This window comes from Brassica napus, chromosome C2 (genome assembly GCF_020379485.1).
Source record: "Brassica napus cultivar Da-Ae chromosome C2, Da-Ae, whole genome shotgun sequence".
NCBI lineage: Eukaryota > Viridiplantae > Streptophyta > Magnoliopsida > Brassicales > Brassicaceae > Brassica > Brassica napus.
In genome coordinates this window covers 35,302,274-35,314,345 of record NC_063445.1, presented here as the reverse complement: position 1 = coordinate 35,314,345, position 12,072 = coordinate 35,302,274, and the positions used below count along the sequence as shown (strand labels likewise).

Here is a 12,072-nt window from a genome sequence, read left to right as displayed (position 1 = left end):
AGTGGATGAGGCGTTTCACAAAGAATCCCACCATTCCAAAATTTTTGTAGAAATCAGTGCTGACAAGAGGCAACTGAGATGGGTGACCATAATGTTGGACAGTTTGGTGAAGAAGTTGTAGTTCCTCATCATTAACAGGGCCTGCTTCTTTCCTTGGGAAAATGGTGTAGACAATCAACCGGTGGAGATAGCGCACGGAAGTATGGCGAATGGAAGCGTTCTTGTCGCGGCTTGCTTTGCGACTCTTCCCCGCCAACACCTTCCAAACCATTTTGGCGATGTTTTCCTCCCTAGTTGCATCATAAGGTATGGGGATGGATGATTCCTCCAAATCTTGAAGACCAAGTGCTTGTCCAATCTCCTTGAAGGTCATTTAGTAAACCTTCCCTCGGATCTTGAATTTGATCTTTCCCCATCCTTGTCGCACATGTTTGGTGGTGTGAAAGGTGGCCTCTAACGATGCGAAGAACTGACATGACTCGTCTTCATAGGTAGGGTAGGCCATAGTGAAGAAGCTCTGCTTGTCATGTGCTCCAACATTTGCTTAATGTCGTCAGCTATCTCCAACTCTTCCATAATTTTGATATCCGCAAATCAAGTTGGAGGCCACAACACACCATTCTTCAAATGCCCATATAGCTCATCTTCAGTTGGTGTCTTGGTTCTATCCCTCTCAGTATCAACCTTCTTCCCTTTAGACACTTTGGCTTTCTTGAGGGGAGCTTGGTCTCCTTCAGTGATGTCTTCTTTTTTCTCCTCTTGATGAAGAGCTATCCCCTTGTCCTTTGGCTCCTTAGACCTCTTGGAAGGGGCTGATCGTCTACAACTAGCATCTAATTCCTCGGCAGTTACAACCCGCTTGCCATCTCTCTTCTTTGCTGCCAAATCTTGTTGCCTAGAAGTTCCTCCCGTTGTAGATTCGGAGGTTAAAGGCTTCCCATGTCTAGCAGTCTCTTGCTTGGCAAGTTCTTGTTTCTCGGTCTCTATCTTGTGTTGATCCCTTCTCCCCATTTGTACCTGGAAATTTCAAACCTTGGAAAAGGATAAGCAAATGGAAGTAGGAAACTTGATAAAGCAAATGTGAATTCAATTCATGATCGCTTAGCTTAAGCAAAACTATCACATTGCACACAAGTTATTGATATAAGGCCACAAGAGATGGATGTAAGCAAAGAATAAGGCTTTTGAGCAAAAATTTAAGTATCAAATGAGTTCTTCAATCAGAAAGTTCTCTAATTAAGCTCTCAAACACCCTAACTAACCAAACCAAGCCAAAGTCATATGGAATTATAGTAGTTTCGAAAAAATCTCCAAATCTCATGAACCCTAATTTTCAAAGTTCAAATTCAACTCAAATTCACCATAGAATCAACAACCCAACTTGATATATAAGCTTTTCTAGTTTATTTCACAAGAATCAAGCAAAGGAAAGATCAAATTTCAAGTTCAAATTTCTAGGGTTCATGAGGCCTCCGAAATTGATCTTTGTGATACATTACCTTGCTTTGGATGAAAGGAAATGACAAGTTGAATCAAGAAAACAGATTACAGGGGCGAAAGATTGGATTTAGGAAGAAGAATGGAGTGATTTGGTGGAGAATTGAGTGAGATATGGGGTGATAAGGTGTGGGAGGTTTTGATGTTTTGTGAAAGAGAGATAGAGGAAAAGGGAGAGAGAGACGCGGGTAGGGGTGTTTTAGGGTTGAACCGGGTCGGTTTGTCGGGTCGGGTCACCGGGTTTAAGGGTAGAAATCATACCTGAGCGGGTTTTGACCCGTCTATGCGGGTAGGAGAAACTCGTGCGACCCCGCGTGCTTCACCCCGCGTCATAATATCTCCGAATGCGACTGTCGTGCGAGCGGGTAGAGGAACCCGCGTGAGATTTTCGTGACCGACCAAATTCGTGCGAGCGGGTAAGGGAACACGCGTCGCTTAACCCGCGTTGGCTCCTCTCGAGATCTCTCCAGCTCGCGTCACGCGGGTAAGCTATCCCGCGTGAGTTACTCTATACCTTTTTTTTTATTTATTTTTTTTATGTACAAGGATAGACATGGGACTTCCTCCCAAGTGAGCTTGTTTTAAGTCTCTAGCTTGACTTTGTTTTTCTTTTGGCTAGGCGGTGATGGGGTCGGAGAGTGAAACCGAGATTATTTTCTCCTCCATTGTGGTTTCCATGTAGAGCTTAACTCTTTGTCGATTGACTATAAAGTCTCCACCATTCTTGGCCCATAACACAATTGCCCCATATGGCCTAACTTCCTTTATCTTGAAAGGAACGGACCATCTTGACTTGAGCTTCCCGGGAAACAACTTCAGTCTAGAGTTCTAGAGAAGCACTTGATCTCCAGCACTGAATTCTCTCTTCAAGATCTTCTTGTCATGAAAAGCTTTGGTTTTCTCCTTGTAAATCCTTGAGTTCTCAAAAGCATCCAGTCTAATCTCATCAAGCTCATTGAGTTGGAGAAGTCTCTTCTCTTTGGCACTCTTGATGTCGAAATTTAGCAACTTAGCAGCCCACAATGCCTTGTACTCAAGCTCAACTGGTAGATGACAAGCCTTTCCATACACAAGGTTGAAAGGTGTGGTTCCCAAAAGGAGTCTTGTAAGCAGTCCTATAAGCCCAAAGTGCATCATCTAGCTTGATAGACCAATCCTTTCTTGTAGTTCCCACAGTTTTCTCAAAAATAGACTTGATTTCTCTATTGGAGGTCTCAACTTGACCACTTGTTTGAGGATGGTAAGGGGTTGAAACCTTATGCTTCACACCATTCTTCTTGAGAAGATTCTCAAATAATCTTGGAAAGATAGTGCTCTTGAACATCTTGATCACCACTCTAGAATCATTGGTGGGTGGGACTTGCTACAGCTTCCACTCACTTGGAGACATAGTCAACAGCTACGAGGATGTATTTACTGCCAAAAGATGATGGGAATGGTCCCATGAAATCAATACCCCATACATCAAACACCTTCACTTCTAGAATTGAGTTTTGAGGCATCTCATTCCTTTTGGTGATGTTCCCTCTCCTTTGGCATGAATCACACTTAGCGACAAAGTCTTGAGTGTCCTTGAACATATGAGGCCACCAAAACCCAGCTTCTAACACCTTCGAAACAGTCTTGAAAGTAGCGAAATGCCCTCCATAGGATGATCCATGACAGTGTGTAAGGATTCCTTCAACTTCTTCTTCAGCTAATACTCTTCTATAGAGTTGATCTCTACAAAGGACGTAGAGGTAAGGCTCATCCCAATTGTATCTCTTCACATCTTTGTAGAACTTCTTCTTGGCATATCCTTCAAGACCCATTGGCTCTCTTCCACAAGCTAAGTAGTTCACCAAATCAGCATACCAAGGACCTTTCTCTTCATTTGCCTTTACCTCTTCAAGCTTCTTTCCAGTGTCACAAACTGCTACCACTGCTCTAATTGCCATAATTTGTTCTTCTGGAAGCCCTTCATCAATGGGGATCCCACACTCAATCTTCAGTCTAGACAAGTGATCAGCTACACCATTCTCAACTCCTGGCTTGTCTTTGATCTCAAGGTCAAACTCTTGTAACATCAAGATCCACCTCAACAGCCTTGGCTTAGCATTCTTCTTGGCCATGAGGTGTCTTAATGCAGCATGATCAGTGTAGACTATGACTTTTGACACAACCAAATAGCTTCTAAACTTCTCAAAGGCATAGACAATGGCTAGCAGCTCCTTCTCACTTGTAGCATACTTCATTTGGGCTTCATCAAGAGTTTTACTCGCATAGTAGATCACATGAGTCTTCTTGTCCTTCTTTTGGCCTAGAACAGCTCCCACATCATAGTCACTAGCATGACACATGATCTCAAAGGGGAGATCCCAATCTGGTGGCTGCACAATGGGGGCACTAACCAGCTTGTCCTTCAACTTCTTGAATGCTTCTAGACATTCCCAATTAAAGTTGAATGCATCTTCCTTGCATAGAAGCTTAGTCATTGGCCTGCTATCACGGGGAAGTCTTTGATGAATCTTCTATAGAACCCAGCATGACCAAGGAAGCTTCTAATGTCCTTCACTATCTTTGGTGGAGCTAACCCAACCATCACTTCAATTTTAGCCTTGTCCACCTCAATCTCATTCTCTGAAATCTTGTGTCCAAGCACAATCCCTTCTTTAACCATGAAGTGACACTTTTCCCAGTTCAGCACAAGGTTGGTGTCTTCACATCGCTTTAGGACCCTGCTAAGATTGGACAAACAAGTAGAAAACAAAGATCCATAGACAGAGAAGTCATCCATGAACACCTCCACAACATCTTCTATAAGATCAGAGAAAATAAACATCATGCACCTTTGGAAGGTGGCTGGAGCATTACATAGCCCAAATGGCATCCTTCGATAAGCAAAGGTACCATAAGGGCATGTGAATGTTGTTTTCTCTTGATCATTCGGATGTATGGGTATTTGGGAGAACCCTGAATACCCATCAAGAAAACAATAATACGGATGATTTGCAAGTCTCTCAAGCATTTGATCAATGAATGGCAATGGAAAATGATCCTTTCGAGATGCTGAGTTTAATTTTCTATAATCTATGCACATCCTATGTCTTGTTATTGTTCTTGTTGGAATTAGTTCATTCTTATCATTTTTAACCACAGTCATTCCACCCTTATTTGGAACAACATGCACAGGAGACACCCATTTGCTATCCGAAATAGGATAGATTACTCCTGCATCTAGGAGTTTTAGAATCTCCTTCTTAACAACATCTTCCAGTTCAACCTTCTTTGATGTTCTATAGAAGTCATAGATTCATCCTCTAGATGTATCTTATGCATGCATAAAGAAGGTGATAACCCTTTAATATCATCTAGTGAGTAGCCTATTGCCTTTCTATACTTTTTAAGTTCATTCAAAAGTTTAGACAATTCATTTTCATTCAGTTCACTACTCACTATGACAGGGTAAGTCTCATTAGGGCCAAGAAAAGCATACCTTACACCTTGGGGAAGAGGTTTAAGCTCCACTTTAGGCGCCTTGAGTTCACTCCAGTCCTCTTGGTGACTGTCTTCGTGTTGAGTAGCTGAGGTAGCATGTTGAATCCCATGTGTAAGCTCCTCATTATGATCCTCACCACCAATCCCCTTGTGAGAATCCAGCACCTTCACATAGGCATCACTTTCCTTGTTCTCAATCACTTGGACCTCTCTTTCAATTGTTAAAGCATGCTGTAGAGGGTCTTCAAGTGCCAACTCCTCTAGATGCTCATCAACTAGAGCATCCATTTCATCTATGTAGAAAACTTGGTTCTGGGTGGCTGGCCACTTCATCACTTCATTGATGTCAGAGTGGAGGATGTTCCCTTGTCCAAGATGAAGATCAATCTTTCCTTGTCTAACATTCACAATAGCTCCTGATGTGGCTAAGAATGGTCTTCCAAGGATCAAAGGGTCTTGGGCTTCCTCCCCCATCTCCAACACAACAAAATCAGTAGGGATCTCAAAGTTACCAACCATCAAGGGAAAGTCTTCTAAGATACCAACAGGAATCTTCACTTATCTATTAGCCAACACCAAAGAGAGTTTACACTTCTTGTATTGAGTAAATTCAAGCTTCTTTGCAATAGACAAAGGCATCAAGATGACACTAGCTCCAAGATCGCACAGACACCGCTCAAACACCATGGGTCCTAGAGCACAAGGTAAGGTGAAACATCCTGGATCCACTGGATAATGGCGCTGCACTCGTGGGTAAGGATCATCATGCCCTCCATCTCTTTCTTCTTTGCAGCTACAACATCTTTCAAGAATTTTCTGTACTGAGGGACCAACATGAAAGCATCAATGATGGGCATTGTGACCTGAACTTCACTCATTTGTTTCTCACAGAGTGTCTTGTACTTCTCCAATAGCTGTCTTTTGAATCTTTCAGGGAATGGCAGCTTTGGCTCATAAGGAAGAGGAACAAAAGAGGATTCCTTCGTTGGAGTAGTTGTTTCACTATGTTTCACTGTTCTCTTCTCCTCTCCAACCTTCCCTTTACCCTTAGCTTCAACAATCTTTTCCAGAATCTCTTCATCAACCTTCTCATCTACAATCACCACTTCATCATCAATGTTGATGGCCACCTCCCCACCTTGTTTTTCACCATCGTTGGTGAGAACTCTTGGAGGCAGCTCTCTACCACTCCGTAGGGTGATTGCTTTCATTGTTTCCTTGGGATTTTGCTCTGGCTTTCCAGGTAATGACCCTTGTTGTCGAGTTGGCTGAAAGTTCATAGAAGCAAACTGGTTCTCCAAATTACGGATCTTGTTGTTGAGCACATTGTACCTTCCATCAATCTTGGAGTGAATGTTCTTGAACTCATAGCCCATTGTTTTCTCATTCTTTGCCTGAAAATCTAAGAGTTTCTTGAACATTGCATCCACACTTGTATCTGAAGCTGGAGCTTGTGAAGAACTTCCTTGAGCTTGAGTAGACTGAGTGCTGTCATTGTTGAAACCAGGAGAGATGTTTTGCCTCGGCTGATAGCTCCCTTGCTGAGTGTTCTGCTTTGGTTGGTATCCTCCTTGTTGGTTGTTGGAGTAAGACCTTTGCTGGTAGTTGTTGTACTGAAAGTTCGGTTCCTTCCTGTACCAAGTACCATTGTTGTTGATGAAGAATAGCTCTTCTTGGCCTTCCAAACCATCGACCTCATTGACCTTAGGAGGAACCTCTTGACTAGGACCACCCACAAAGTTCATTTGTTCCTGTTTAGCTTGGTTGGAAAGAAGCAAATCGATCTTCTCTTGCAAGGACTTGATCTCTTTCTTTGTCTGTTGATCATCACTTATGTTGACCCTATCATGCTCCTCACTGTAGACCGAGTCACTCTTGGTCATGTTCTCTACCAGCTCTTCTGCCTCTTCCTCAGTTCTTCCCAAGAAGAAACCATTGCTGGCAGTATCAAGCCTGTTTCTGCACTGTGGTAGAGCTCCTCTATAGAAGGTGCTAAGCAAACTCTCCTTGCTGAAACCATGATGAGGGCATTAAGAACAGTAGCCCTTGAACCTCTCCCATGCTTCACTGAAGCTCTCTAGACCTTTCTGTTGAAACCCAGAGATTTCATTCCTGATCTTAGTTGTTCTTGAAGTAGAGAAGAACTTGTCTAGGAAAGCTCTCTTACACTCTTCCCAAGTAGTGACAGTGTCACTTGGGAGAGTCTTCTCCCACTGGTGTGCCTTGTCTCCCAAAGAGAAAGGGAACTTGTACAAGTGATCAAAACAATATTTATCAACGGCTCCAATTTAACATCAAAGCATCTTCAGAAACACCATTTGTCTTGGACAAGCCACAAAATTTATCAAACTTGTACAAGTGATCAAAAGGGTCTTAAGCAGCAAGGCCATGATACTTGTTGTTCTCTATGGTGTTGAGCAGCCCTGACTTGATCTCAAAGTTGTTGTTCTCCACTGGTGGTGCTCTGATTCCCAACCTATGACCATTAATGTGAGGTTGATCATAGGCTCCAATGGCACGAGCTTGGCGCAGTGGATGTTGTGGCTGGCGCTGTGGTCGAAGGTGATCAGCTCTTGGATCAATGCCCCCTAGGGCATCACCATCTTGAGGCAGATTCTCCATATCAAATCCTAACCTTTGCAAGTGAGCCTGTTGCTCTACTTCTCTTCTCTGTATTGCAATCTCCCTCTCAAGGGCTCTAATGTCTTCTACTCTTGGAACTAGGTTTGTTGCACCTCTGCTTCTTGTGATCATACACCTGAAATGCAAAGGAAGAAAAAGAAAGAGAAGCAATAACACAATTAAACAAAAATTGACTTAGTCTCAAGCAAGTGACTAAATCCCAATGTCACAATCAACTTAGAATTTGGCAACGACGCCAATTTGATGTTAGGAGTTTTCAAGGCTCCTAATCAAATGTTATATTACAAAGGATGTCAAACCAGTTCTAAGTGATTCCAAAGCAAAGGGAATGCAAGACCATGCTTAATCTAAATGCTATCAATTGGCAAGATGATTTTGAACTAGAATACTACTAAAATGAAATAAAGAACAAAGCTTTCCTTTCTTATGGAATGGGAGAATTCATGTGCTAAGGGAATTGACCTTGGGTGATCAAGTTTCAATCTAAAGGTGGTATCTTTCAATCAATCTATTAACCTTAGACCTAGAAACAATCCTAAACAAATTCTATCTCTAGATGAATGCTCATTCACTAAGATAACTCAAGCATCAAATCTCTTTGGTTAAATATTATCTAAGCAATCATTAATTTCAAGTCCATTAGCCATCTTAACACTTTTAACATCAAATCTCTTTGGTAAAGAGTGTTAAAGGAATAGTAGAGTTGGTTCAGGCATTTCATCGAACACCTATCGGCTGTGAAATGCCTAAGGCTCAACTTTAGAGAGACCAACTCTAAAACTGCATTAAAAGCACTTTACTAGCAAGGAACAAGATGGATCTGTGCTACAACACCTTAGATCTAGCCTAATCACCCTTAGTCTCCCTAACCCATGAATCCAAATATGACTACTCACTAATCTTCATGATAAACCCAAGAATCGATGATGATTTGGTGTTAATCATGATTAGTGATAAAATTAACAAAGCAATCACAAAGGATAATGATCAAGATTAGATCTTTTTACCTAAAGGTTCCTTTTTTATTTGATAGAAAACAGGATAAGTCCCAACTTAGGGATTACAAGAGTATTTATATGTCTTTGGTAAACCTAATGGTTTCCATTAAAAAGTCTAAAAAGCCCCTTAAAAACATTAAAATCCGACTAAAGATAAGTTTCGACTCGGGTAAAAATGGACGGGCACAACCCGCATCAGCCAACCCGCGTCGGATCGTCGTCGAGGCTTTTCCGTCATGCGCGCGGGTAGGCGATCCCGCGTGGCTCCGTCCCGCGTGACTCTATCGGTTCCTTCTCTTCGTGACGCGGGTAAGGGAACCCGCGTGAGCTCAACCCGCGTCAAGACGTCGAGCAGCTCCATTCTCGTGCGTGCAGGTAGGCCATCCCGCGTGATCCAAGCCGCGTTGGATCGTCGATGATGCTGCTTCTTCATGCGCGCGGGTAATGGATCCGCATCGTTCGACCTGTGTTGGAGCTCATGTTGTGTCCTCACGACTCGGCGACGCGGGTGAGTGAACCCGCGTTGGCTTAACCAGAGTTGAACTCGTCTGATCCGGAACAATGTTCATTCTTCACTCCTTTTTAACCAAATTGTTTCCAAACACCTCCAATCACTCCATAGGACACTCGAATACCTGATAAAGACATATGAATGCAATATGGATCCTAAAGATGCTAAATTCCCAATCTATATGATCATTATGTGCAAAATTGAGACTTAAAACAATGCAAATATGCAAGATATCAGTCACACAAGGGATGTAGAAATTCAATACCCTTCACCGTGCATGGTATTACAAATTGCCCAGGATCACTCTTCTTCTTCAATGTAATCCTCATTCTCATCTTTTCTCTTGCTTCACAGAACATTCTCTTGATGTCTTCTTCTTTCTCTCTAGTTTCTCTGAAGAACATCCACAATCTGTGAGTATAATAAGCTTCCTCGAATGGCTTATCTATAGGAATCCTAAAGACTCTCTTTCGAATTTTTTTCTTTTCCTTTTCATTACCCCCCTCTTCAGATGTTTCGCCTCTTTTTCCTTTCTTCTCCGTAGGGTTCTTCCAGTAGGAACCCTATCATCTTCCATAGGATCTTCTCCATCATCTGAAGGTGTCCTGACGGTCTCTAGTGGGGTTTCTGAAGGTTTGGGTTTGGGCCTGAGTACATTAAGACGTGCAACATCTATCTTTGGCATCTGCACTCGGTAGGTATTAGGTGCTCGTCGATGGATAGGCGCTGGAGGTTGTCGATCAATGCCGGCCTTTGTTTGGCGAGCGATATTAGATTCTCCATGTCGATCGACGGAGGTATAAGCTCATCGAGCGATTCTTACTTTATCAGGGCTGGGCGGATGTGGGTGTTTCGCTGCGAACTCCTCGTGAGTCAGGATTCTCACTGCATTGCAAGATGCAGTTGACTGCGTTGGTGTCATCGGTCGATGCTCTAGAGATCCTGTCGATCGATTTGGACTAGCTGACGTCGATCGATGTTCGAAGTCTGGCGTCGATCGACACCAATGCGATCCGCCGAAACTCATCAAACTTTCTACTTCAAAATCTCATTCTTGCAGCTTCTCTTCTTTTACCACTTGCCAAAAATCATCCTCAATGATGGCATTCACGTGGTGTTTCATTACATCATCCCCTACCGCTCTTGTCGAGGCTTCTTGCCTCTTGACAACATCTCCTGTCAGCACAACCTGCATCTCCAGCTTCTTCACATGAGTGCTCAAAGTCTCAAACTTTGTGTTCAGGTTGGTGTAGACAGAGTCAATCTTCCCATTGAAGTCCACTGTCATTCGCTGCTGTGTCTCACGAACTCTATCAAGCATCTCTTCAATTTTGCTCTCTTGAGTAGGCGGCGGTGGCTTCTGGTAGTAGGACCTTCCATAATTCATGTTGCTGCTGTAGTTGCCGTTGTAGGGTTTCTGGTACTGCGAACTCTGGTTGAAATTTCCCCTATTTCCATTGGAATTTCTGTTTCCACCCTGGTTTCTAGAACCTTGGAATCCAGTTCCACCAATGAAGTTCACTTCTTCTTCTTCCTCTGCTCTACCCTCTGTGTCTACAACTGTTGCATCTTCAACCAAGCAAACCTGCTTCCTGAGAAGCTTGTGAAAACTATCCAGCTTTGCCTTCCCCTCATCCATCTGATCATTCCCAAGGATGGTGACACACTTTTTCCTCTAAAAATCAGTGTTCTTGGTGCTGTTGCTAGATGCTAGGTTTTCAATCACCTTCACTGCCTCTTCTGGATTCCTGGTGTTGAAGTTCCCATTGCTGGAAGCATCAAGAGCCATCTGGTACTGCACCACGATGCCTGTGTAAAAAGTACTGAGTAGTTGTACTTTATTGAATCCATGGTGTGGACAGTCTCTCTGATAAGACTTTAATCTGATCCAAGAGCCTCTATATGATTCTGCAGGCCCCTGAGAGAAGGTAGCGATCTTGCTCCTCAAGTCTTCAGCGCGTGCTTCATCAAAGAAATTGCATAAGAATGCATTCATGATGTCGCTCCAGGATGTGAGAGATCCTGGTGGTAGCTGCTTAAGCCAATGCGAAGCTTCTCCAGCAAGAGAGAACTTGAAGAGCTTGCATATGAGATAATCCTCTGAGACTCCTTTGACTTTAATAGCAGATATCAGATCCTCGAACCTCTCCAGATGGTCCATAGGATGCTCGTGAGACAATCCATGGTAGGGTATCTGTCCCACGAGTGTGTAGTACTGCGCTTTCAACTCAAAATCCCTCTGAATAGTGGGAGGACGAATGGCTGATCTGTTGGTGTAGAACTGATCTGGATGGTTGTAGTCAGCCAACGTCTTGGGTCGCGCAGCCTCATCTACAGGTAGAGTAGTACCTGTAGCATTAGCATCAGACTCAGTGATTGCAGCTCCCTGAGCATCTATCCTCTGACCTGCTGCATTACGCAGATGACCCTCCTGGTTATGCAGGTCACCATTATCATCTCGCACAAGTATCAAAGTCGCAACCATGTCCGGCGGTTCAGTATCGATCGATGTCTGGGATAAAGTATCGATCGATGTTGGATGGACGATGTCGGTGGATGGAAGATGAGTGTCTTCGGTCGACGGTGTTGGGCGAGTATCGGTCGACGGGACTAGTGTCTGGGTCGACGGAGGTTGAACGTAATCGAGCGACGAACAGGTGTTGTTGTCGATCGATGAGGAGCGCGCTTCTTTGCGGATTGAACGCTCCAAAATTGCAGGATCTGGTGAGAATAGTAGTTGGGTTTCCTTGTTGCTTCTAGTACTGCTAGGCATGTACCTGAAAATCCAAGAAAAATTTTGTGTCAGAAACTTTAAAAAAATTAGATCGATTAGGCAATCAAAGCTCCCCGGCAATGGCGCCAAATTTGATACCACTCAAATTACCCTAAGGAGTGATTTATACTCTCCCAAATAAGAGGTCGAGTTGTAGTACGTAGGGATCAAAT

The 12,072-nt window shown here is 43.3% G+C and overlaps 1 non-coding gene across 1 annotated transcript; it reads left to right on the top strand.

Moving 5' to 3' along the window:
• The first annotated feature begins 6,987 nt into the window (after positions 1 to 6,987).
• Positions 6,988 to 7,094, top strand: LOC125582869. Its single transcript, XR_007320310.1, has one exon. It is a non-coding gene; the product is annotated as a small nucleolar RNA R71 (small nucleolar RNA).
• Positions 7,095 to 12,072: the final 4,978 nt, after the last annotated feature.